Source organism: Garra rufa, chromosome 2 (assembly GCF_049309525.1).
Source record: "Garra rufa chromosome 2, GarRuf1.0, whole genome shotgun sequence".
In the NCBI taxonomy this organism is placed as follows: domain Eukaryota; kingdom Metazoa; phylum Chordata; class Actinopteri; order Cypriniformes; family Cyprinidae; genus Garra; species Garra rufa.
The window spans coordinates 66,103,126-66,127,114 of NC_133362.1; the positions used below are offsets into that span (position 1 = coordinate 66,103,126).

The window sequence follows — 23,989 nt, forward strand, 5'->3', positions numbered from 1 at the left end:
TCCCTACTTAAGCAATTTTGGAAAAAGCCACCAGCTGTTGCCGCCCAGTTTCGAACTGGGGACCTTTCGCATGAGGCGAACGTGACAACCACTACACTATGGAATCCCGTGCAGAGATGACTGCCAGCAATCTCCTGGTGATCGCTTGTGGAAGAGCGAACTAAGGAAAAGATAATTAAACACCTCAGCTGACTTTGCAAACATTTCATGTTTTCCCACAAAAGAGAAACACTGTCTCTGCTCGGTAAATCCACTTGGCAGAAGGCAATTGTATTGTTTACGAAGAAAGCAGTAGATCCCTACTTAAACAATTTTGGAAAAAGCCAACAGCTGTTTCAGCACAGTTTTAAACTGGGGACCTTTCGTATGTGAGGTGAATGTGATAACCATTACACTACAGAAACTTGTGCAGAGAAGACAGCCAGCAATCTCGTGGTGATCGCTTGTTGAAAAACCTATAAAAGAAAAGATTACTAAATCTCTCGTCTGACGATGCAAACAATTAATGTTTTACGTCCAAGGCAAAAAGCTGTTTCCGCTCAGTTTGGAACCGAGGACCTTTCGCGTGTAAAGCGAACGTGATGACCACTACAGAAACCTGACGGGGAGCCTCTCTTCTTTTAACACTACTTGGCAGAAGAGGCCTTTGTAGTGTTGACTAAGAATGCAGCAGAGCCTGGCTTAAGCAATTTTGGAAAAAGCCAGTAGCTGTTTCCACCCAGTTTCGAACTGGGGACCTTTTGCGTGTAAGGCGAACGTGATAACCACTACACTATGGAAACTTGCAAAAAGTACACAGCCAGCAATCTCCTGGTGATCGCTTGCTGTAAAACGAATAAAGGAAAAGATAACTAAATCCCTCCCCTGACTTTGCAATCAGTTCATGTTTACCCACGAAAGAGAAACACTGTTTCTGCCCGGTTTCGAACCGAGGACCTTTCGCGTGTTAGGCAAACGTGATGACCACTACACTACAGAAACTTGATTACGATCCACCGTTCTTTTAACTCGGCTTGGCAGAAGGCCTTTGTAGTGTTGACGAAGAAAGCAACAGATCCCTACTTAAGCAATTTTGGAAAAAGCCACCAGCTGTTACCACCAAGTTTCGAACTGGGGACCTTTCGCATGCGGCAAACGTGACAACCACTACACTATGGAATCCTTCGCAGAGACGACTGCCAGCAATCTCCTGGTGATCGCTTGTGGAAGAGCGAACTAAGGAAAAGATAATTAAACACCTCACCTGACTTTGCAAACATTTCATGTTTTCCCACAAAAGAGAAGCTCTGTTTCTGCTCGGTAAATCCACTTGGCAGAAGAGGCCTTTGTAGTGTTGACTAAGAATGCAGCAGAGCCTGGCTTAAGCAAATTTGGAAAAAGCCAGTAGCTGTTTCCACCCAGTTTCGAACTGGGGACCTTTCGCGTATGAGGCGAACGTGATAACCACTACACTATGGAAACTTGCAAAAAGTACACAGCCAGCAATCTCCTGGTAATCGCTTGCTGTAAAACGAATAAAGGAAAAGATAACTAAATCCCTCCCCTGACTTTGCAAACAGTTCATGTTTTCCCACAAAAGAGAAACTCTGTTTCTGCTCGGTAAATCCACTTGGCAGAAGGCATTTGTAGTGTTTACGAAGAAAGCAGTAGATCCCTACTTAAACAATTTTGGAAAAAGCCAACAGCTGTTTCAAAACAGTTTCAAACAGGGGACCTTTTGTGTGTGAGGTGAACGTGATAACCATTACACTACAGAAACTTGTGCAGAGATGACATCCAGCAATCTCTTGGTGATCGCTTGTTGAAAAACCTATAAAGTAAAAGATTACTAAATCTCTCATCTGACGATGCAAACAATTAATGTTTTACGTCCAAGGCAAAAAGCTGTTTCCGCTCAGTTTGGAACCGAGGACCTTTCGCGTGTAAAGCGAACGTGATGACCACTACAGAAACCTGACGGGGAGGCTCTCTTCTTTTAACACTACTTGGCAGAAGAGGTCTTTGTAGTGTTGACTAAGAATGCAGCAGAGCCTGGTTTAAGTAATTTTGGAAAAAGCCAGTAGCTGTTTCCACCCAGTTTCGAACTGGGGACCTTTCGCGTGTGAGGCGAACGTGATAACCACTACACTATGGAAACTTGCAAAAAGTACACCGCCAGCAATCTCCTGGTGATCGCTTGCTGTAAAACGAATAAAGGAAAAGATAACTAAATCCCTCCCCTGACTTTGCAAACAGTTCATGTTTTCCCACGAAAGAGAAACACTGTTTCTGCTCGGTTTCGAACCGAGGACCTTTCGCGTGTTAGGCAAACGTGATGACCACTACACTACAGAAACTTGATTAGGATCCACCGTTCTTTTAACTCGGCTTGGCAGAAGGCCTTTGTAGTGTTGACGAATAAAGCAACAGATCCCTACTTAAGCAATTTTGGAAAAAGCCACCAGCTGTTGCCACACAGTTTCGAACTGGGGACCTTTCGCATGAGGCGAACGTGACAACCTCTACACTATGGAATCCCGTGCAGAGATGACTGCCAGCAATCTCCTGGTGATCGCTTGTGGAAGAGCGAACTAAGGAAAAGATAATTAAACACCTCACCTGACTTTGCAAACATTTCATGTTTTCCCACAAAAGAGAAACTCTGTTTCTGCTCGGTAAATCCACTTGGCAGAAGGCATTTGTAGTGTTTACGAAGAAAGCAGTAGATCCCTACTTAAACAATTTTGGAAAAAGCCAACAGCTGTTTCAAAACAGTTTCAAACTGGGGACCTTTTGTGTGTGAGGTGAACGTGATAACCATTACACTACAGAAACTTGTGCAGAGAAGACAGCCAGCAATCTCGTGGTGATCGCTTGTTGAAAAACCTATAAAGGAAAAGATTACTAAATCTCTCGTCTGACGATGCAAACAATTAATGTTTTACGTCCAAGGCAAAAAGCTGTTTCCGCTCAGTTTGGAACCGAGGACCTTTCGCGTGTAAAGCGAACGTGATGACCACTACAGAAACCTGACGGGGAGGCTCTCTTCTTTTAACACTACTTGGCAGAAGAGGTCTTTGTAGTGTTGACTAAGAATGCAGCAGAGCCTGGCTTAAGCAATTTTGGAATAAGCCAGTACCTGTTTCCACCTAGTTTCGAACTGGGGACCTTTCGCGTGTGAGGCGAACGTGATAACCACTACACTATGGAAACTTGCAAAAAGTACACAGCCAGCAATCTCCTGGTGATCGCTTGCTGTAAAACGAATAAAGGAAAAGATAACTAAATCCCTCCCCTGACTTTGCAAACAGTTCATGTTTACCCACAAAAGACAAACACTGTTTCTGCTCGGTTTCGAACCGAGGACCTTTCGCGTGTTAGGCGAACGTGATGACCACTACACTACAGAAACTTGATTAGGATCCACCGTTCTTTTAACTCGGCTTGGCAGAAGGCCTTTGTAGTGTTGACGAATAAAGCAACAGATCCCTACTTAAGCAATTTTGGAAAAAGCCACCAGCTGTTGCCACCCAGTTTCGAACTGGGGACCTTTCGCATGAGGCGAACGTGACAACCACTACACTATGGAATCCCGTGCAGAGATGACTGCCAGCAATCTCCTGGTGATCGCTTGTGGAAGAGCGAACTAAGGAAAAGATAATTAAACACCTCACCTGACTTTGCAAACATTTCATGTTTTCCCACAAAAGAGAAACTCTGTTTCTGCTCGGTAAATCCACTTGGCAGAAGGCATTTGTAGTGTTTACGAAGAAAGCAGTAGATCCCTACTTAAACAATTTTGGAAAAAGCCAACAGCTGTTTCAAAACAGTTTCAAACTGGGGACCTTTCGTGTGTGAGGTGAACGTGATAACCATTACACTACAGAAAGTTGTGCAGAGATGACATCCAGCAATCTCTTGGTGATCGCTTGTTGAAAAACCTATAAAGTAAAAGATTACTAAATCTCTCATCTGACGATGCAAACAATTAATGTTTTACGTCCAAGGCAAAAAGCTGTTTCCGCTCAGTTTGGAACCGAGGACCTTTCGCGTGTAAAGCGAACGTGATGACCACTACAGAAACCTAACGGGGAGGCTCTATTCTTTTAACACTACTTGGCAGAAGAGGCCTTTGTAGTGTTGACTAAGAATGCAGCAGAGCCTGGTTTAAGTAATTTTGGAAAAAGCCAGTAGCTGTTTCCACCCAGTTTCGAACTGGGGACCTTTCGCGTGTGAGGCGAACGTGATAACCACTACACTATGGAAACTTGCAAAAAGTACACAGCCAGCAATCTCCTGGTGATCGCTTGCTGTAAAACGAATAAAGGAAAATATAACTAAATCCCTCCCCTGACTTTGCAAACAGTTCATGTTTACCCACGAAAGAGAAACACTGTTTCTGCTCGGTTTCGAACCGAGGACCTTTCGCGTGTTAGGCAAACGTGATGACCACTACACTACAGAAACTTGATTAGGATCCACCGTTCTTTTAACTCGGCTTGGCAGAAGGCCTTTGTAGTGTTGACGAAGAAAGCAACAGATCCCTACTTAAGCAATTTTGGAAAAAGCCACCAGCTGTTACCACCAAGTTTCGAACTGGGGACCTTTCGCATGCTGCAAACGTGACAACCACTACACTATGGAATCCTTCGCAGAGACGACTGCCAGCAATCTCCTGGTGATCGCTTGTGGAAGAGCGAACTAAGGAAAAGATAATTAAACACCTCACCTGACTTTGCAAACATTTCATGTTTTCCCACAAAAGAGAAACTCTGTTTCTGCTCGGTAAATCCACTTGGCAGAAGGCATTTGTAGTGTTTACGAAGAAAGCAGTAGATCCCTACTTAAACAATTTTGGAAAAAGCCAACAGCTGTTTCAAAACAGTTTCAAACTGGGGACCTTTTTTGTGTGAGGTGAACGTGATAACCATTACACTACAGAAACTTGTGCAGAGAAGACAGCCAGCAATCTCGTGGTGATCGCTTGTTGAAAAACCTATAAAGGAAAAGATTACTAAATCTCTCGTCTGACGATGCAAACAATTAATGTTTTACGTCCAAGGCAAAAAGCTGTTTCCGCTCAGTTTGGAACCGAGGACCTTTCGCGTGTAAAGCAAACGTGATGACCACTACAGAAACCTGACGGGGAGCCTCTCTTCTTTTAACACTACTTGGCAGAAGAGGCCTTTGTAGTGTTGACTAAGAATGCAGCAGAGCCTGGCTTAAGCAATTTTGGAATAAGCCAGTACCTGTTTCCACCCAGTTTCGAACTGGGGACCTTTCGCGTGTGAGGCGAACGTGATAACCACTACACTATGGAAACTTGCAAAATGTACACAGCCAGCAATCTCCTGGTGATCGCTTGCTGTAAAACGAATAAAGGAAAAGATAACTAAATCCCTCCCCTGACTTTGCAAACAGTTCATGTTTACCCACAAAAGAGAAACTCTGTTTCTGCTCGGTTTCGAACAGAGGACCTTTCGCGTGTTAGGCGAACGTGATGACCACTACACTACAGAAACTTGATTAGGATCCACCGTTCTTTTAACTCGGCTTGGCAGAAGGCCTTTGTAGTGTTGACGAATAAAGCAACAGATCCCTACTTAAGCAATTTTGGAAAAAGCCACCAGCTGTTGCCACCCAGTTTCGAACTGGGGACCTTTCGCATGAGGCGAACGTGACAACCACTACACTATGGAATCCCGTTCAGAGATGACTGCCAGCAATCTCCTGGTGATCGCTTGTGGAAGAGCGAACTAAGGAAAAGATAATTAAACACCTCACCTGACTTTGCAAACATTTCATGTTTTCCCACAAAAGAGAAGCTCTGTTTCTGCTCGGTAAATCCACTTGGCAGAAGAGGCCTTTGTAGTGTTGACTAAGAATGCAGCAGAGCCTGGCTTAAGCAAATTTGGAAAAAGCCAGTAGCTGTTTCCACCCAGTTTCGAACTGGGGACCTTTCGCGAGTGAGGCGAACGTGATAACCACTACACTATGGAAACTTGCAAAAAGTACACAGTCAGCAATCTCCTGGTAATCGCTTGCTGTAAAACGAATAAAGGAAAAGATAACTAAATCTCTCATCTGACGATGCAAACAATTAATGTTTTACGTCCAAGGCAAAAAGCTGTTTCCGCTCAGTTTGGAACCGAGGACCTTTCGCGTGTAAAGCGAACGTGATGACCACTACAGAAACCTGACGGGGAGGCTCTCTTCTTTTAACACTACTTGGCAGAAGGCCTTTGTAGTGTTGACGAAGAAAGCAACAGATCCCTACTTAAGCAATTTTGGAAAAAGCCACCAGCTGTTGCCGCCCAGTTTCGAACTGGGGACCTTTCGCATGAGGCGAACGTGACAACCACTACACTATGGAATCCCGTGCAGAGATGACTGCCAGCAATCTCCTGGTGATCGCTTGTGGAAAAGCGAACTAAGGAAAAGATAATTAAACACCTCAGCTGACTTTGCAAACATTTCATGTTTTCCCACAAAAGAGAAACACTGTCTCTGCTCGGTAAATCCACTTGGCAGAAGGCAATTGTATTGTTTACGAAGAAAGCAGTAGATCCCTACTTAAACAATTTTGGAAAAAGCCAACAGCTGTTTCAGCACAGTTTTAAACTGGGGACCTTTCGTATGTGAGGTGAATGTGATAACCATTACACTACAGAAACTTGTGCAGAGACGACATCCAGCAATCTCTTGGTGATCGCTGGTTGAAAAACCTATAAAGTAAAAGATTACTAAATCTCTCATCTGACGATGCAAACAATTAATGTTTTACGTCCAAGGCAAAAAGCTGTTTCCGCTCAGTTTGGAACCGAGGACCTTTCGCGTGTAAAGCGAACGTGATGACCACTACAGAAACCTGACGGGGAGGCTCTCTTCTTTTAACACTACTTGGCAGAAGAGGTCTTTGTAGTGTTGACTAAGAATGCAGCAGAGCCTGGTTTAAGTAATTTTGGAAAAAGCCAGTAGCTGTTTCCACCCAGTTTCGAACTGGGGACCTTTCGCGTGTGAGGCGAACGTGATAACCACTACACTATGGAAACTTGCAAAAAGTACACCGCCAGCAATCTCCTGGTGATCGCTTGCTGTAAAACGAATAAAGGAAAAGATAACTAAATCCCTCCCCTGACTTTGCAAACAGTTCATGTTTTCCCACGAAAGAGAAACACTGTTTCTGCTCGGTTTCGAACCGAGGACCTTTCGCGTGTTAGGCGAACGTGATGACCACTACACTACAGAAACTTGATTAGGAGCCACCGTTCTTTTAACTCGGCTTGGCAGAAGGCCTTTGTAGTGTTGACGAATAAAGCAACAGATCCCTACTTAAGCAATTTTGGAAAAAGCCACCAGCTGTTGCCACCCAGTTTCGAACTGGGGACCTTTCGCATGAGGCGAACGTGACAACCACTACACTATGGAATCCCGTGCAGAGATGACTGCCAGCAATCTCCTGGTGATCGCTTGTGGAAGAGCGAACTAAGGAAAAGATAATTAAACACCTCACCTGACTTTGCAAACATTTCATGTTTTCCCACAAAAGAGAAACTCTGTTTCTGCTCGGTAAATCCACTTGGCAGAAGGCATTTGTAGTGTTTACGAAGAAAGCAGTAGATCCCTACTTAAACAATTTTGGAAAAAGCCAACAGCTGTTTCAAAACAGTTTCAAACTGGGGACCTTTTGTGTGTGAGGTGAACGTGATAACCATTACACTACAGAAACTTGTGCAGAGAAGACAGCCAGCAATCTCGTGGTGATCGCTTGTTGAAAAACCTATAAAGGAAAAGATTACTAAATCTCTCGTCTGACGATGCAAACAATTAATGTTTTACGTCCAAGGCAAAAAGCTGTTTCCGCTCAGTTTGGAACCGAGGACCTTTCGCGTGTAAAGCGAACGTGATGACCACTACAGAAACCTGACGGGGAGGCTCTCTTCTTTTAACACTACTTGGCAGAAGAGGTCTTTGTAGTGTTGACTAAGAATGCAGCAGAGCCTGGCTTAAGCAATTTTGGAATAAGCCAGTACCTGTTTCCACCCAGTTTCGAACTGGGGACCTTTCGCGTGTGAGGCGAACGTGATAACCACTACACTATGGAAACTTGCAAAAAGTACACAGCCAGCAATCTCCTGGTGATCGCTTGCTGTAAAACGAATAAAGGAAAAGATAACTAAATCCCTCCCCTGACTTTGCAAACAGTTCATGTTTACCCACAAAAGACAAACACTGTTTCTGCTCGGTTTCGAACCGAGGACCTTTCGCGTGTTAGGCGAACGTGATGACCACTACACTACAGAAACTTGATTAGGATCCACCGTTCTTTTAACTCGGCTTGGCAGAAGGCCTTTGTAGTGTTGACGAATAAAGCAACAGATCCCTACTTAAGCAATTTTGGAAAAAGCCACCAGCTGTTGCCACCCAGTTTCGAACTGGGGACCTTTCGCATGAGGCGAACGTGACAACCACTACACTATGGAATCCCGTGCAGAGATGACTGCCAGCAATCTCCTGGTGATCGCTTGTGGAAGAGCGAACTAAGGAAAAGATAATTAAACACCTCACCTGACTTTGCAAACATTTCATGTTTTCCCACAAAAGAGAAACTCTGTTTCTGCTCGGTAAATCCACTTGGCAGAAGGCATTTGTAGTGTTTACGAAGAAAGCAGTAGATCCCTACTTAAACAATTTTGGAAAAAGCCAACAGCTGTTTCAAAACAGTTTCAAACTGGGGACCTTTCGTGTGTGAGGTGAACGTGATAACCATTACACTACAGAAAGTTGTGCAGAGATGACATCCAGCAATCTCTTGGTGATCGCTTGTTGAAAAACCTATAAAGTAAAAGATTACTAAATCTCTCATCTGACGATGCAAACAATTAATGTTTTACGTCCAAGGCAAAAAGCTGTTTCCGCTCAGTTTGGAACCGAGGACCTTTCGCGTGTAAAGCGAACGTGATGACCACTACAGAAACCTGACGGGGAGGCTCTCTTCTTTTAACACTACTTGGCAGAAGAGGCCTTTGTAGTGTTGACTAAGAATGCAGCAGAGCCTGGTTTAAGTAATTTTGGAAAAAGCCAGTAGCTGTTTCCACCCAGTTTCGAACTGGGGACCTTTCGCGTGTGAGGCGAACGTGATAACCACTACACTATAGAAACTTGCAAAAAGTACACAGCCAGCAATCTCCTGGTGATCGCTTGCTGTAAAACGAATAAAGGAAAATATAACTAAATCCCTCCCCTGACTTTGCAAACAGTTCATGTTTACCCACGAAAGAGAAACACTGTTTCTGCTCGGTTTCGAACCGAGGACCTTTCGCGTGTTAGGCAAACGTGATGACCACTACACTACAGAAACTTGATTAGGATCCACCGTTCTTTTAACTCGGCTTGGCAGAATGCCTTTGTAGTGTTGACGAAGAAAGCAACAGATCCCTACTTAAGCAATTTTGGAAAAAGCCACCAGCTGTTACCACCAAGTTTCGAACTGGGGACCTTTCGCATGCAGCAAACGTGACAACCACTACACTATGGAATCCTTCGCAGAGATGACTGCCAGCAATCTCCTGGTGATCGCTTGTGGAAGAGCGAACTAAGGAAAAGATAATTAAACACCTCACCTGACTTTGCAAACATTTCATGTTTTCCCACAAAAGAGAAACTCTGTTTCTGCTCGGTAAATCCACTTGGCAGAAGGCATTTGTAGTGTTTACGAAGAAAGCAGTAGATCCCTACTTAAACAATTTTGGAAAAAGCCAACAGCTGTTTCAAAACAGTTTCAAACTGGGGACCTTTCGTGTGTGAGGTGAACGTGATAACCATTACACTACAGAAAGTTGTGCAGAGATGACATCCAGCAATCTCTTGGTGATCGCTTGTTGAAAAACCTATAAAGTAAAAGATTACTAAATCTCTCATCTGACGATGCAAACAATTAATGTTTTACGTCCAAGGCAAAAAGCTGTTTCCGCTCAGTTTGGAACCGAGGACCTTTCGCGTATAAAGCGAACGTGATGACCACTACAGAAACCTGACGGGGAGGCTCTCTTCTTTTAACACTACTTGGCAGAAGAGGCCTTTGTAGTGTTGACTAAGAATGCAGCAGAGCCTGGTTTAAGTAATTTTGGAAAAAGCCAGTAGCTGTTTCCACCCAGTTTCGAACTGGGGACCTTTCGCATGAGGCGAACGTGACAACCACTACACTATGGAATCCCGTTCAGAGATGACTGCCAGCAATCTCCTGGTGATCGCTTGTGGAAGAGCGAACTAAGGAAAAGATAATTAAACACCTCACCTGACTTTGCAAACATTTCATGTTTTCCCACAAAAGAGAAGCTCTGTTTCTGTTCGGTAAATCCACTTGGCAGAAGAGGCCTTTGTAGTGTTGACTAAGAATGCAGCAGAGCCTGGCTTAAGCAAATTTGGGAAAAGCCAGTAGCTGTTTCCACCCAGTTTCGAACTGGGGACCTTTCGCGTGTGAGGCGAACGTGATAACCACTACACTATGGAAACTTGCAAAAAGTACACAGCCAGCAATCTCCTGGTAATCGCTTGCTGTAAAACGGATAAAGGAAAAGATAACTAAATCCCTCCCCTGACTTTGCAAACAGTTCATGTTTTCCCACAAAAGAGAAACTCTGTTTCTGCTCGGTAAATCCACTTGGCAGAAGGCATTTGAAGTGTTTACGAAGAAAGCAGTAGATCCCTACTTAAACAATTTTGGAAAAAGCCAACAGCTGTTTCAAAACAGTTTCAAACAGGGGACCTTTTGTGTGTGAGGTGAACGTGATAACCATTACACTACAGAAACTTGTGCAGAGATGACATCCAGCAATCTCTTGGTGATCGCTTGTTGAAAAACCTATAAAGTAAAAGATTACTAAATCTCTCATCTGACGATGCAAACAATTAATGTTTTACGTCCAAGGCAAAAAGCTGTTTCCGCTCAGTTTGGAACCGAGGACCTTTCGCGTGTAAAGCGAACGTGATGACCACTACAGAAACCTGACGGGGAGGCTCTCTTCTTTTAACACTACTTGGCAGAAGAGGCCTTTGTAGTGTTGACTAAGAATGCAGCAGAGCCTGGTTTAAGTAATTTTGGAAAAAGCCATTAGCTGTTTCCACCCAGTTTCGAACTGGGGACCTTTCGCGTGTGAGGCGAACGTGATAACCACTACACTATGGAAACTTGCAAAAAGTACACAGCCAGCAATCTGCTGGTGATCGCTTGCTGTAAAACGAATAAAGGAAAAGATAACTAAATCCCTCCCCTGACTTTGCAAACAGTTCATGTTTACCCACAAAAGATAAACACTGTTTCTGCTCGGTTTCGAACCGAGGACCTTTCGCGTGTTAGGCGAACGTGATGACCACTACACTACAGAAACTTGATTACAATGCACCGTTCTTTTAACTCGGCTTGGCAGAAGGCCTTTGTAGTGTTGACGAAGAAAGCAACAGATCCCTACTTAAGCAATTTTGGAAAAAGCCACCAGCTGTTGCCGCCCAGTTTCGAACTGGGGACCTTTCGCATGAGGCGAACGTGACAACCACTACACTATGGAATCCCGTGCAGAGATGACTGCCAGCAATCTCCTGGTGATCGCTTGTGGAAGAGCGAACTAAGGAAAAGATAATTAAACACCTCAGCTGACTTTGCAAACATTTCATGTTTTCCCACAAAAGAGAAACACTGTCTCTGCTCGGTAAATCCACTTGGCAGAAGGCAATTGTATTGTTTACGAAGAAAGCAGTAGATCCCTACTTAAACAATTTTGGAAAAAGCCAACAGCTGTTTCAGCACAGTTTTAAACTGGGGACCTTTCGTATGTGAGGTGAATGTGATAACCATTACACTACAGAAACTTGTGCAGAGAAGACAGCCAGCAATCTCGTGGTGATCGCTTGTTGAAAAACCTATAAAAGAAAAGATTACTAAATCTCTCGTCTGACGATGCAAACAATTAATGTTTTACGTCCAAGGCAAAAAGCTGTTTCCGCTCAGTTTGGAACCGAGGACCTTTCGCGTGTAAAGCGAACGTGATGACCACTACAGAAACCTGACGGGGAGCCTCTCTTCTTTTAACACTACTTGGCAGAAGAGGCCTTTGTAGTGTTGACTAAGAATGCAGCAGAGCCTGGCTTAAGCAATTTTGGAAAAAGCCAGTAGCTGTTTCCACCCAGTTTCGAACTGGGGACCTTTTGCGTGTAAGGCGAACGTGATAACCACTACACTATGGAAACTTGCAAAAAGTACACAGCCAGCAATCTCCTGGTGATCGCTTGCTGTAAAACGAATAAAGGAAAAGATAACTAAATCCCTCCCCTGACTTTGCAATCAGTTCATGTTTACCCACGAAAGAGAAACACTGTTTCTGCCCGGTTTCGAACCGAGGACCTTTCGCGTGTTAGGCAAACGTGATGACCACTACACTACAGAAACTTGATTACGATCCACCGTTCTTTTAACTCGGCTTGGCAGAAGGCCTTTGTAGTGTTGACGAAGAAAGCAACAGATCCCTACTTAAGCAATTTTGGAAAAAGCCACCAGCTGTTACCACCAAGTTTCGAACTGGGGACCTTTCGCATGCGGCAAACGTGACAACCACTACACTATGGAATCCTTCGCAGAGACGACTGCCAGCAATCTCCTGGTGATCGCTTGTGGAAGAGCGAACTAAGGAAAAGATAATTAAACACCTCACCTGACTTTGCAAACATTTCATGTTTTCCCACAAAAGAGAAACTCTGTTTCTGCTCGGTAAATCCACTTGGCAGAAGGCATTTGTAGTGTTTACGAAGAAAGCAGTAGATCCCTACTTAAACAATTTTGGAAAAAGCCAACAGCTGTTTCAAAACAGTTTCAAACTGGGGACCTTTTGTGTGTGAGGTGAACGTGATAACCATTAGACTACAGAAACTTGTGCAGAGAAGACAGCCAGCAATCTCGTGGTGATCGCTTGTTGAAAAACCTATAAAGGAAAAGATTACTAAATCTCTCGTCTGACGATGCAAACAATTAATGTTTAACGTCCAAGGCAAAAAGCTGTTTCCGCTCAGTTTGGAACCGAGGACCTTTCGCGTGTAAAGCAAACGTGATGACCACTACAGAAATCTGACGGGGAGCCTCTCTTCTTTTAACACTACTTGGCAGAAGAGGCCTTTGTAGTGTTGACTAAGAATGCAGCAGAGCCTGGCTTAAGCAATTTTGGAAAAAGCCAGTAGCTGTTTCCACCCAGTTTCGAACTGGGGACCTTTCGCGTGTAAGGCGAACGTGATAACCACTACACTATGGAAACTTGCAAAAAGTACATAGCCAGCAATCTCCTGGTGATCGCTTGCTGTAAAACGAATAAAAGAAAAGATAACTAAATCCCTCCCCTGACTTTGCAAACAGTTCATGTTTACCCACAAAAGAGAAACTCTGTTTCTGCTCGGTTTCGAACCGAGGACCTTTCGCGTGTTAGGCGAACGTGATGACCACTACACTACAGAAACCTGATTAGGAGCCACCATTCTTTTAACTCGGCTTGGCAGAAGGCCTTTGTAGTGTTGACGAATAAAGCAACAGATCCCTACTTAAGCAATTTTGGAAAAAGCCACCAGCTGTTGCCACCCAGTTTCGAACTGGGGACCTTTCGCATGAGGCGAACGTGACAACCACTACACTATGGAATCCTTCGCAGAGACGACTGCCAGCAATCTCCTGGTGATCGCTTGTGGAAGAGCGAACTAAGGAAAAGATAATTAAACACCTCACCTGACTTTGCAAACATTTCATGTTTTCCCACAAAAGAGAAACTCTGTTTCTGCTCGGTAAATCCACTTGGCAGAAGGCATTTGTAGTGTTTACGAAGAAAGCAGTAGATCCCTACTTAAACAATTTTGGAAAAAGCCAACAGCTGTTTCAAAACAGTTTCAAACTGGGGACCTTTTGTGTGTGAGGTGAACGTGATAACCATTAGACTACAGAAACTTGTGCAGAGAAGACAGCCAGCAATCTCGTGGTGATCGCTTGTTGAAAAACCTATAAAGGAAAAGATTACTAAATCTCTCGTCTGACGATGCAAACAATTAATGTTTTACGTCCAAGGCAAAAAGCTGTTTCCGCTCAGTTTGGAACCGAGGACCTTTCGCGTGTAAAGCAAACGTGATGACCACTACAGAAACCTGACGGGGAGCCTCTCTTCTTTTAACACTACTTGGCAGAAGAGGCCTTTGTAGTGTTGACTAAGAATGCAGCAGAGCCTGGCTTAAGCAATTTTGGAATAAGCCAGTACCTGTTTCCACCCAGTTTCGAACTGGGGACCTTTCGCGTGTGAGGCGAACGTGATAACCACTACACTATGGAAACTTGCAAAATGTACACAGCCAGCAATCTCCTGGTGATCGCTTGCTGTAAAACGAATAAAGGAAAAGATAACTAAATCCCTCCCCTGACTTTGCAAACAGTTCATGTTTACCCACAAAAGAGAAACTCTGTTTCTGCTCGGTTTCGAACAGAGGACCTTTCGCGTGTTAGGCGAACGTGATGACCACTACACTACAGAAACTTGATTAGGATCCACCGTTCTTTTAACTCGGCTTGGCAGAAGGCCTTTGTAGTGTTGACGAATAAAGCAACAGATCCCTACTTAAGCAATTTTGGAAAAAGCCACCAGCTGTTGCCACCCAGTTTCGAACTGGGGACCTTTCGCATGAGGCGAACGTGACAACCACTACACTATGGAATCCCGTTCAGAGATGACTGCCAGCAATCTCCTGGTGATCGCTTGTGGAAGAGCGAACTAAGGAAAAGATAATTAAACACCTCACCTGACTTTGCAAACATTTCATGTTTTCCCACAAAAGAGAAGCTCTGTTTCTGCTCGGTAAATCCACTTGGCAGAAGAGGCCTTTGTAGTGTTGACTAAGAATGCAGCAGAGCCTGGCTTAAGCAAATTTGGAAAAAGCCAGTAGCTGTTTCCACCCAGTTTCGAACTGGGGACCTTTCGCGAGTGAGGCGAACGTGATAACCACTACACTATGGAAACTTGCAAAAAGTACACAGTCAGCAATCTCCTGGTAATCGCTTGCTGTAAAACGAATAAAGGAAAAGATAACTAAATCTCTCATCTGACGATGCAAACAATTAATGTTTTACGTCCAAGGCAAAAAGCTGTTTCCGCTCAGTTTGGAACCGAGGACCTTTCGCGTGTAAAGCGAACGTGATGACCACTACAGAAACCTGACGGGGAGGCTCTCTTCTTTTAACACTACTTGGCAGAAGGCCTTTGTAGTGTTGACGAAGAAAGCAACAGATCCCTACTTAAGCAATTTTGGAAAAAGCCACCAGCTGTTGCCGCCCAGTTTCGAACTGGGGACCTTTCGCATGAGGCGAACGTGACAACCACTACACTATGGAATCCCGTGCAGAGATGACTGCCAGCAATCTCCTGGTGATCGCTTGTGGAAAAGCGAACTAAGGAAAAGATAATTAAACACCTCAGCTGACTTTGCAAACATTTCATGTTTTCCCACAAAAGAGAAACACTGTCTCTGCTCGGTAAATCCACTTGGCAGAAGGCAATTGTATTGTTTACGAAGAAAGCAGTAGATCCCTACTTAAACAATTTTGGAAAAAGCCAACAGCTGTTTCAGCACAGTTTTAAACTGGGGACCTTTCGTATGTGAGGTGAATGTGATAACCATTACACTACAGAAACTTGTGCAGAGACGACATCCAGCAATCTCTTGGTGATCGCTGGTTGAAAAACCTATAAAGTAAAAGATTACTAAATCTCTCATCTGACGATGCAAACAATTAATGTTTTACGTCCAAGGCAAAAAGCTGTTTCCGCTCAGTTTGGAACCGAGGACCTTTCGCGTGTAAAGCGAACGTGATGACCACTACAGAAACCTGACGGGGAGGCTCTCTTCTTTTAACACTACTTGGCAGAAGAGGTCTTTGTAGTGTTGACTAAGAATGCAGCAGAGCCTGGTTTAAGTAATTTTGGAAAAAGCCAGTAGCTGTTTCCACCCAGTTTCGAACTGGGGACCTTTCGCGTGTGAGGCGAACGTGATAACCACTACACTATGGAAACTTGCAAAAAGTACACCGCCAGCAATCTCCTGGTGATCGCTTGCTGTAAAACGAATAAAGGAAAAGATAACTAAATCCCTCCCCTGACTTTGCAAACAGTTCATGTTTTCCCACGAAAGAGAAACACTGTTTCTGCTCGGTTTCGAACCGAGGACCTTTCGCGTGTTAGGCGAACGTGATGACCACTACACTACAGAAACTTGATTAGGAGCCACCGTTCTTTTAACTCGGCTTGGCAGAAGGCCTTTGTAGTGTTGACGAATAAAGCAACAGATCCCTACTTAAGCAATTTTGGAAAAAGCCACCAGCTGTTGCCACCCAGTTTCGAACTGGGGACCTTTCGCATGAGGCGAACGTGACAACCACTACACTATGGAATCCCGTGCAGAGATGACTGCCAGCAATCTCCTGGTGATCGCTTGTGGAAGAGCGAACTAAGGAAAAGATAATTAAACACCTCACCTGACTTTGCAAACATTTCATGTTTTCCCACAAAAGAGAAACTCTGTTTCTGCTCGGTAAATCCACTTGGCAGAAGGCATTTGTAGTGTTTACGAAGAAAGCAGTAGATCCCTACTTAAACAATTTTGGAAAAAGCCAACAGCTGTTTCAAAACAGTTTCAAACTGGGGACCTTTTGTGTGTGAGGTGAACGTGATAACCATTACACTACAGAAACTTGTGCAGAGAAGACAGCCAGCAATCTCGTGGTGATCGCTTGTTGAAAAACCTATAAAGGAAAAGATTACTAAATCTCTCGTCTGACGATGCAAACAATTAATGTTTTACGTCCAAGGCAAAAAGCTGTTTCCGCTCAGTTTGGAACCGAGGACCTTTCGCGTGTAAAGCGAACGTGATGACCACTACAGAAACCTGACGGGGAGGCTCTCTTCTTTTAACACTACTTGGCAGAAGAGGTCTTTGTAGTGTTGACTAAGAATGCAGCAGAGCCTGGCTTAAGCAATTTTGGAATAAGCCAGTACCTGTTTCCACCCAGTTTCGAACTGGGGACCTTTCGCGTGTGAGGCGAACGTGATAACCACTACACTATGGAAACTTGCAAAAAGTACACAGCCAGCAATCTCCTGGTGATCGCTTGCTGTAAAACGAATAAAGGAAAAGATAACTAAATCCCTCCCCTGACTTTGCAAACAGTTCATGTTTACCCACAAAAGACAAACACTGTTTCTGCTCGGTTTCGAACCGAGGACCTTTCGCGTGTTAGGCGAACGTGATGACCACTACACTACAGAAACTTGATTAGGATCCACCGTTCTTTTAACTCGGCTTGGCAGAAGGCCTTTGTAGTGTTGACGAATAAAGCAACAGATCCCTACTTAAGCAATTTTGGAAAAAGCCACCAGCTGTTGCCACCCAGTTTCGAACTGGGGACCTTTCGCATGAGGCGAACGTGACAACCACTACACTATGGAATCCCGTGCAGAGATGACTGCCAGCAATCTCCTGGTGATCGCTTGTGGAAGAGCGAACTAAGGAAAAGATAATTAAACACCTCACCTGACTTTGCAAACATTTCATGTTTTCCCACAAAAGAGAAACTCTGTTTCTGCTCGGTAAATCCACTTGGCAGAAGGCATTTGTAGTGTTTACGAAGAAAGCAGTAGATCCCTACTTAAACAATTTTGGAAAAAGCCAACAGCTGTTTCAAAACAGTTTCAAACTGGGGACCTTTCGTGTGTGAGGTGAACGTGATAACCATTACACTACAGAAAGTTGTGCAGAGATGACATCCAGCAATCTCTTGGTGATCGCTTGTTGAAAAACCTATAAAGTAAAAGATTACTAAATCTCTCATCTGACGATGCAAACAATTAATGTTTTACGTCCAAGGCAAAAAGCTGTTTCCGCTCAGTTTGGAACCGAGGACCTTTCGCGTGTAAAGCGAACGTGATGACCACTACAGAAACCTGACGGGGAGGCTCTCTTCTTTTAACACTACTTGGCAGAAGAGGCCTTTGTAGTGTTGACTAAGAATGCAGCAGAGCCTGGTTTAAGTAATTTTGGAAAAAGCCAGTAGCTGTTTCCACCCAGTTTCGAACTGGGGACCTTTCGCGTGTGAGGCGAACGTGATAACCACTACACTATGGAAACTTGCAAAAAGTACACAGCCAGCAATCTCCTGGTGATCGCTTGCTGTAAAACGAATAAAGGAAAATATAACTAAATCCCTCCCCTGACTTTGCAAACAGTTCATGTTTACCCACGAAAGAGAAACACTGTTTCTGCTCGGTTTCGAACCGAGGACCTTTCGCGTGTTAGGCAAACGTGATGACCACTACACTACAGAAACTTGATTAGGATCCACCGTTCTTTTAACTCGGCTTGGCAGAATGCCTTTGTAGTGTTGACGAAGAAAGCAACAGATCCCTACTTAAGCAATTTTGGAAAAAGCCACCAGCTGTTACCACCAAGTTTCGAACTGGGGACCTTTCGCATGCAGCAAACGTGACAACCACTACACTATGGAATCCTTCGCAGAGATGACTGCCAGCAATCTCCTGGTGATCGCTTGTGGAAGAGCGAACTAAGGAAAAGATAATTAAACACCTCACCTGACTTTGCAAACATTTCATGTTTTCCCACAAAAGAGAAACTCTGTTTCTGCTCGGTAAATCCACTTGGCAGAAGGCATTTGTAGTGTTTACGAAGAAAGCAGTAGATCCCTACTTAAACAATTTTGGAAAAAGCCAACAGCTGTTTCAAAACAGTTTCAAACTGGGGACCTTTCGTGTGTGAGGTGAACGTGATAACCATTACACTACAGAAAGTTGTGCAGAGATGACATCCAGCAATCTCTTGGTGATCGCTTGTTGAAAAACCTATAAAGTAAAAGATTACTAAATCTCTCGTCTGACGATGCAAACAATTAATGTTTTACGTCCAAGGCAAAAAGCTGTTTCCGCTCAGTTTGGAACCGAGGACCTTTCGCGTGTAAAGCGAACGTGATGACCACTACAGAAACCTGACGGGGAGGCTCTCTTCTTTTAACACTACTTGGCAGAAGAGGTCTTTGTAGTGTTGACTAAGAATGCAGCAGAGCCTGGCTTAAGCAATTTTGGAATAAGCCAGTACCTGTTTCCACCCAGTTTCGAACTGGGGACCTTTCGCGTGTGAGGCGAACGTGATAACCACTACACTATGGAAACTTGCAAAAAGTACACAGCCAGCAATCTCCTGGTGATCGCTTGCTGTAAAACGAATAAAGGAAAAGATAACTAAATCCCTCCCCTGACTTTGCAAACAGTTCATGTTTACCCACAAAAGACAAACACTGTTTCTGCTCGGTTTCGAACCGAGGACCTTTCGCGTGTTAGGCGAACGTGATGACCACTACACTACAGAAACTTGATAAGGATCCACCGTTCTTTTAACTCGGCTTGGCAGAAGGCCTTTGTAGTGTTGACGAATAAAGCAACAGATCCCTACTTAAGCAATTTTGGAAAAAGCCACCAGCTGTTGCCAGCCAGTTTCGAACTGGGGACCTTTCGCATGAGGCGAACGTGACAACCACTACACTATGGAATCCCGTGCAGAGATGACTGCCAGCAATCTCCTGGTGATCGCTTGTGGAAGAGCGAACTAAGGAAAAGATAATTAAACACCTCACCTGACTTTGCAAACATTTCATGTTTTCCCACAATAGAGAAACTCTGTTTCTGCTCGGTAAATCCACTTGGCAGAAGGCATTTGTAGTGTTTACGAAGAAAGCAGTAGATCCCTACTTAAACAATTTTGGAAAAAGCCAACAGCTGTTTCAAAACAGTTTCAAACTGGGGACCTTTCGTGTGTGAGGTGAACGTGATAACCATTACACTACAGAAAGTTGTGCAGAGATGACATCCAGCAATCTCTTGGTGATCGCTTGTTGAAAAACCTATAAAGTAAAAGATTACTAAATCTCTCATCTGACGATGCAAACAATTAATGTTTTACGTCCAAGGCAAAAAGCTGTTTCCGCTCAGTTTGGAACCGAGGACCTTTCGCGTATAAAGCGAACGTGATGACCACTACAGAAACCTGACGGGGAGGCTCTCTTCTTTTAACACTACTTGGCAGAAGAGGCCTTTGTAGTGTTGACTAAGAATGCAGCAGAGCCTGGTTTAAGTAATTTTGGAAAAAGCCAGTAGCTGTTTCCACCCAGTTTCGAACTGGGGACCTTTCGCATGAGGCGAACGTGACAACCACTACACTATGGAATCCCGTTCAGAGATGACTGCCAGCAATCTCCTGGTGATCGCTTGTGGAAGAGCGAACTAAGGAAAAGATAATTAAACACCTCACCTGACTTTGCAAACATTTCATGTTTTCCCACAAAAGATAAACACTGTTTCTGCTCGGTTTCGAACCGAGGACCTTTCGCGTGTTAGGCTAACGTGATGACCACTACACTACAGAAACTTGATTACAATACACCGTTCTTTTAACTCGGCTTGGCAGAAGGCCTTTGTAGTGTTGACGAAGAAAGCAACAGATCCCTACTTAAGCAAATTTGGAAAAAGCCAGTAGCTGTTTCCACCCAGTTTCGAACTGGGGACCTTTCGCGTGTGAGGCGAACGTGATAACCACTACACTATGTAAACTTGCAAAAAGTACACAGCCAGCAATCTCCTGGTAATCGCTTGCTGTAAAACGAATAAAGGAAAAGATAACTAAATCCCTCCCCTGACTTTGCAAACAGTTCATGTTTTCCCACAAAAGAGAAACTCTGTTTCTGCTCGGTTTCGAACCGAGGACCTTTCACGTGTTAGGCGAACGTGATGACCACTACACTACAGAAACTTGATTACGATCCACCGTTCTTTTAACTCGGCTTGGCAGAAGGCCTTTGTAGTGTTGACGAAGAAAGCAACAGATCCCTACTTAAGCAATTTTGGAAAAAGCCACCAGCTGTTACCACCAAGTTTCGAACTGGGGACCTTTCGCATGAGCCAAACGTGACAACCACTACACTATGGAATCCTTCGCAGAGACGACTGCCAGCAATCTCCTGGTGATCGCTTGTGGAAGAGCGAACTAAGGAAAAGATAATTAAACACCTCACCTGACTTTGCAAACATTTCATGTTTTCCCACAAAAGAGAAACTCTGTTTCTGCTCGGTAAATCCACTTGGCAGAAGGCATTTGTAGTGTTTACGAAGAAAGCAGTAGATCCCTACTTAAACAATTTTGGAAAAAGCCAACAGCTGTTTCAAAACAGTTTCAAACAGGGGACCTTTTGTGTGTGAGGTGAACGTGATAACCATTACACTACAGAAACTTGTGCAGAGATGACATCCAGCAATCTCTTGGTGATCGCTTGTTGAAAAACCTATAAAGGAAAAGATTACTAAATCTCTCGTCTGACGATGCAAACAATTAATGTTTTACGTCCAAGGCAAAAAGCTGTTTCCGCTCAGTTTGGAACCGAGGACCTTTCGCGTGTAAAGCAAACGTGATGACCACTACAGAAACCTGACGGGGAGCCTCTCTTCTTTTAACACTACTTGGCAGAAGAGGCCTTTGTAGTGTTGACTAAGAATGCAGCAGAGCCTGGCTTAAGCAATTTTGGAATAAGCCAGTACCTGTTTCCACCCAGTTTCGAACTGGGGACCTTTCGCGTGTGAGGCGAACGTGATAACCACTACACTATTGAAACTTGCAAAATGTACACAGCCAGCAATCTCCTGGTGATCGCTTGCTGTAAAACGAATAAAGGAAAAGATAACTAAATCCCTCCCCTGACTTTGCAAACAGTTCATGTTTACCCACAAAAGAGAAACTCTGTTTCTGCTCGGTTTCGAACAGAGGACCTTTCGCGTGTTAGGCGAACGTGATGACCACTACACTACAGAAACTTGATTAGGATCCACCGTTCTTTTAACTCGGCTTGGCAGAAGGCCTTTGTAGTGTTGACGAATAAAGCAACAGATCCCTACTTAAGCAATTTTGGAAAAAGCCACCAGCTGTTGCCACCCAGTTTCGAACTGGGGACCTTTCGCATGAGGCGAACGTGACAACCACTACACTATGGAATCCCGTTCAGAGATGACTGCCAGCAATCTCCTGGTGATCGCTTGTGGAAGAGCGAACTAAGGAAAAGATAATTAAACACCTCACCTGACTTTGCAAACATTTCATGTTTTCCCACAAAAGAGAAGCTCTGTTTCTGCTCGGTAAATCCACTTGGCAGAAGAGGCCTTTGTAGTGTTGACTAAGAATGCAGCAGAGCCTGGCTTAAGCAAATTTGGAAAAAGCCAGTAGCTGTTTCCACCCAGTTTCGAACTGGGGACCTTTCGCGTGTGAGGCGAACGTGATAACCACTACACTATGGAAACTTGCAAAAAGTACACAGCCAGCAATCTCCTGGTAATCGCTTGCTGTAAAACGAATAAAGGAAAAGATAACTAAATCCCTCCCCTGACTTTGCAAACAGTTCATGTTTTCCCACAAAAGAGAAACTCTGTTTCTGCTCGGTTTCGAACCGAGGACCTTTCACGTGTTAGGCGAACGTGATGACCACTACACTACAGAAACTTGATTACGATCCACCGTTCTTTTAACTCGGCTTGGCAGAAGGCCTTTGTAGTGTTGACGAAGAAAGCAACAGATCCCTACTTAAGCAATTTTGGAAAAAGCCACCAGCTGTTACCACCAAGTTTCGAACTGGGGACCTTTCGCATGAGCCAAACGTGACAACCACTACACTATGGAATCCTTCGCAGAGACGACTGCCAGCAATCTCCTGGTGATCGCTTGTGGAAGAGCGAACTAAGGAAAAGATAATTAAACACCTCACCTGACTTTGCAAACATTTCATGTTTTCCCACAAAAGAGAAACTCTGTTTCTGCTCGGTAAATCCACTTGGCAGAAGGCATTTGTAGTGTTTACGAAGAAAGCAGTAGATCCCTACTTAAACAATTTTGGAAAAAGCCAACAGCTGTTTCAAAACAGTTTCAAACAGGGGACCTTTTGTGTGTGAGGTGAACGTGATAACCATTACACTACAGAAACTTGTGCAGAGATGACATCCAGCAATCTCTTGGTGATCGCTTGTTGAAAAACCTATAAAGTAAAAGATTACTAAATCTCTCATCTGACGATGCAAACAATTAATGTTTTACGTCCAAGGCAAAAAGCTGTTTCCGCTCAGTTTGGAACCGAGGACCTTTCGCGTGTAAAGCGAACGTGATGACCACTACAGAAACCTGACGGGGAGGCTCTCTTCTTTTAACACTACTTGGCAGAAGAGGCCTTTGTAGTGTTGACTAAGAATGCAGCAGAGCCTGGTTTAAGTAATTTTGGAAAAAGCCATTAGCTGTTTCCACCCAGTTTCGAACTGGGGACCTTTCGCGTGTGAGGCGAACGTGATAACCACTACACTATGGAAACTTGCAAAAAGTACACAGCCAGCAATCCGCTGGTGATCGCTTGCTGTAAAACGAATAAAGGAAAAGATAACTAAATCCCTCCCCTGACTTTGCAAACAGTTCATGTTTACCCACAAAAGATAAACACTGTTTCTGCTCGGTTTCGAACCGAGGACCTTTCGCGTGTTAGGCGAACGTGATGACCACTACACTACAGAAACTTGATTACAATACACCGTTCTTTTAACTCGGCTTGGCAGAAGGCCTTTGTAGTGTTGACGAAGAAAGCAACAGATCCCTACTTAAGCAATTTTGGAAAAAGCCACCAGCTGTTGCCGCCCAGTTTCGAACTGGGGACCTTTCGCATGAGGCGAACGTGACAACCACTACACTATGGAATCCCGTGCAGAGATGACTGCCAGCAATCTCCTGGTGATCGCTTGTGGAAGAGCGAACTAAGGAAAAGATAATTAAACACCTCAGCTGACTTTGCAAACATTTCATGTTTTCCCACAAAAGAGAAACACTGTCTCTGCTCGGTAAATCCACTTGGCAGAAG

General features: G+C 44.1%; 1 protein-coding gene and 38 non-coding genes across 39 annotated transcripts in view; 1 reads left to right on the forward strand and 38 right to left on the reverse strand.

The window, feature by feature from the left end:
* LOC141326050 (uncharacterized) overlaps positions 1 to 23,989 on the forward strand; it is a 239,686-nt gene that overhangs the window by 59,603 nt on the left and 156,094 nt on the right. The gene's annotated exons all lie outside the window — the stretch shown is intronic.
* Positions 710 to 782, reverse strand: trnav-uac (transfer RNA valine (anticodon UAC)). Its single transcript has one exon. It is a non-coding gene; the product is annotated as a tRNA-Val (tRNA).
* trnam-cau (transfer RNA methionine (anticodon CAU)) lies at positions 1,389 to 1,461 on the reverse strand. The gene has a single exon. It is a non-coding gene; the product is annotated as a tRNA-Met (tRNA).
* On the reverse strand, positions 2,065 to 2,137 carry trnav-cac (transfer RNA valine (anticodon CAC)). The gene has a single exon. It is a non-coding gene; the product is annotated as a tRNA-Val (tRNA).
* On the reverse strand, positions 2,264 to 2,336 carry trnav-aac (transfer RNA valine (anticodon AAC)). Its single transcript has one exon. It is a non-coding gene; the product is annotated as a tRNA-Val (tRNA).
* Positions 3,120 to 3,192, reverse strand: trnav-cac (transfer RNA valine (anticodon CAC)). The gene has a single exon. It is a non-coding gene; the product is annotated as a tRNA-Val (tRNA).
* Positions 3,319 to 3,391, reverse strand: trnav-aac (transfer RNA valine (anticodon AAC)). Its single transcript has one exon. It is a non-coding gene; the product is annotated as a tRNA-Val (tRNA).
* trnav-cac (transfer RNA valine (anticodon CAC)) lies at positions 4,175 to 4,247 on the reverse strand. Its single transcript has one exon. It is a non-coding gene; the product is annotated as a tRNA-Val (tRNA).
* trnav-aac (transfer RNA valine (anticodon AAC)) lies at positions 4,374 to 4,446 on the reverse strand. Its single transcript has one exon. It is a non-coding gene; the product is annotated as a tRNA-Val (tRNA).
* Positions 5,230 to 5,302, reverse strand: trnav-cac (transfer RNA valine (anticodon CAC)). The gene has a single exon. It is a non-coding gene; the product is annotated as a tRNA-Val (tRNA).
* On the reverse strand, positions 5,909 to 5,981 carry trnav-cac (transfer RNA valine (anticodon CAC)). Its single transcript has one exon. It is a non-coding gene; the product is annotated as a tRNA-Val (tRNA).
* Positions 6,959 to 7,031, reverse strand: trnav-cac (transfer RNA valine (anticodon CAC)). Its single transcript has one exon. It is a non-coding gene; the product is annotated as a tRNA-Val (tRNA).
* On the reverse strand, positions 7,158 to 7,230 carry trnav-aac (transfer RNA valine (anticodon AAC)). Its single transcript has one exon. It is a non-coding gene; the product is annotated as a tRNA-Val (tRNA).
* On the reverse strand, positions 8,014 to 8,086 carry trnav-cac (transfer RNA valine (anticodon CAC)). Its single transcript has one exon. It is a non-coding gene; the product is annotated as a tRNA-Val (tRNA).
* Positions 8,213 to 8,285, reverse strand: trnav-aac (transfer RNA valine (anticodon AAC)). The gene has a single exon. It is a non-coding gene; the product is annotated as a tRNA-Val (tRNA).
* On the reverse strand, positions 9,069 to 9,141 carry trnav-cac (transfer RNA valine (anticodon CAC)). The gene has a single exon. It is a non-coding gene; the product is annotated as a tRNA-Val (tRNA).
* trnav-aac (transfer RNA valine (anticodon AAC)) lies at positions 9,268 to 9,340 on the reverse strand. The gene has a single exon. It is a non-coding gene; the product is annotated as a tRNA-Val (tRNA).
* On the reverse strand, positions 10,422 to 10,494 carry trnav-cac (transfer RNA valine (anticodon CAC)). Its single transcript has one exon. It is a non-coding gene; the product is annotated as a tRNA-Val (tRNA).
* Positions 11,098 to 11,170, reverse strand: trnav-cac (transfer RNA valine (anticodon CAC)). The gene has a single exon. It is a non-coding gene; the product is annotated as a tRNA-Val (tRNA).
* Positions 11,297 to 11,369, reverse strand: trnav-aac (transfer RNA valine (anticodon AAC)). The gene has a single exon. It is a non-coding gene; the product is annotated as a tRNA-Val (tRNA).
* Positions 12,153 to 12,225, reverse strand: trnav-uac (transfer RNA valine (anticodon UAC)). Its single transcript has one exon. It is a non-coding gene; the product is annotated as a tRNA-Val (tRNA).
* Positions 13,208 to 13,280, reverse strand: trnav-uac (transfer RNA valine (anticodon UAC)). Its single transcript has one exon. It is a non-coding gene; the product is annotated as a tRNA-Val (tRNA).
* trnav-aac (transfer RNA valine (anticodon AAC)) lies at positions 13,407 to 13,479 on the reverse strand. Its single transcript has one exon. It is a non-coding gene; the product is annotated as a tRNA-Val (tRNA).
* trnav-cac (transfer RNA valine (anticodon CAC)) lies at positions 14,263 to 14,335 on the reverse strand. The gene has a single exon. It is a non-coding gene; the product is annotated as a tRNA-Val (tRNA).
* Positions 14,942 to 15,014, reverse strand: trnav-cac (transfer RNA valine (anticodon CAC)). Its single transcript has one exon. It is a non-coding gene; the product is annotated as a tRNA-Val (tRNA).
* On the reverse strand, positions 15,992 to 16,064 carry trnav-cac (transfer RNA valine (anticodon CAC)). Its single transcript has one exon. It is a non-coding gene; the product is annotated as a tRNA-Val (tRNA).
* trnav-aac (transfer RNA valine (anticodon AAC)) lies at positions 16,191 to 16,263 on the reverse strand. The gene has a single exon. It is a non-coding gene; the product is annotated as a tRNA-Val (tRNA).
* Positions 17,047 to 17,119, reverse strand: trnav-cac (transfer RNA valine (anticodon CAC)). The gene has a single exon. It is a non-coding gene; the product is annotated as a tRNA-Val (tRNA).
* On the reverse strand, positions 17,246 to 17,318 carry trnav-aac (transfer RNA valine (anticodon AAC)). The gene has a single exon. It is a non-coding gene; the product is annotated as a tRNA-Val (tRNA).
* trnav-cac (transfer RNA valine (anticodon CAC)) lies at positions 18,102 to 18,174 on the reverse strand. Its single transcript has one exon. It is a non-coding gene; the product is annotated as a tRNA-Val (tRNA).
* On the reverse strand, positions 18,301 to 18,373 carry trnav-aac (transfer RNA valine (anticodon AAC)). Its single transcript has one exon. It is a non-coding gene; the product is annotated as a tRNA-Val (tRNA).
* Positions 19,157 to 19,229, reverse strand: trnav-cac (transfer RNA valine (anticodon CAC)). Its single transcript has one exon. It is a non-coding gene; the product is annotated as a tRNA-Val (tRNA).
* trnav-aac (transfer RNA valine (anticodon AAC)) lies at positions 19,356 to 19,428 on the reverse strand. The gene has a single exon. It is a non-coding gene; the product is annotated as a tRNA-Val (tRNA).
* On the reverse strand, positions 20,790 to 20,862 carry trnav-aac (transfer RNA valine (anticodon AAC)). Its single transcript has one exon. It is a non-coding gene; the product is annotated as a tRNA-Val (tRNA).
* trnav-cac (transfer RNA valine (anticodon CAC)) lies at positions 21,646 to 21,718 on the reverse strand. Its single transcript has one exon. It is a non-coding gene; the product is annotated as a tRNA-Val (tRNA).
* On the reverse strand, positions 22,325 to 22,397 carry trnav-cac (transfer RNA valine (anticodon CAC)). The gene has a single exon. It is a non-coding gene; the product is annotated as a tRNA-Val (tRNA).
* trnav-aac (transfer RNA valine (anticodon AAC)) lies at positions 22,524 to 22,596 on the reverse strand. Its single transcript has one exon. It is a non-coding gene; the product is annotated as a tRNA-Val (tRNA).
* On the reverse strand, positions 23,380 to 23,452 carry trnav-cac (transfer RNA valine (anticodon CAC)). Its single transcript has one exon. It is a non-coding gene; the product is annotated as a tRNA-Val (tRNA).
* Positions 23,579 to 23,651, reverse strand: trnav-aac (transfer RNA valine (anticodon AAC)). The gene has a single exon. It is a non-coding gene; the product is annotated as a tRNA-Val (tRNA).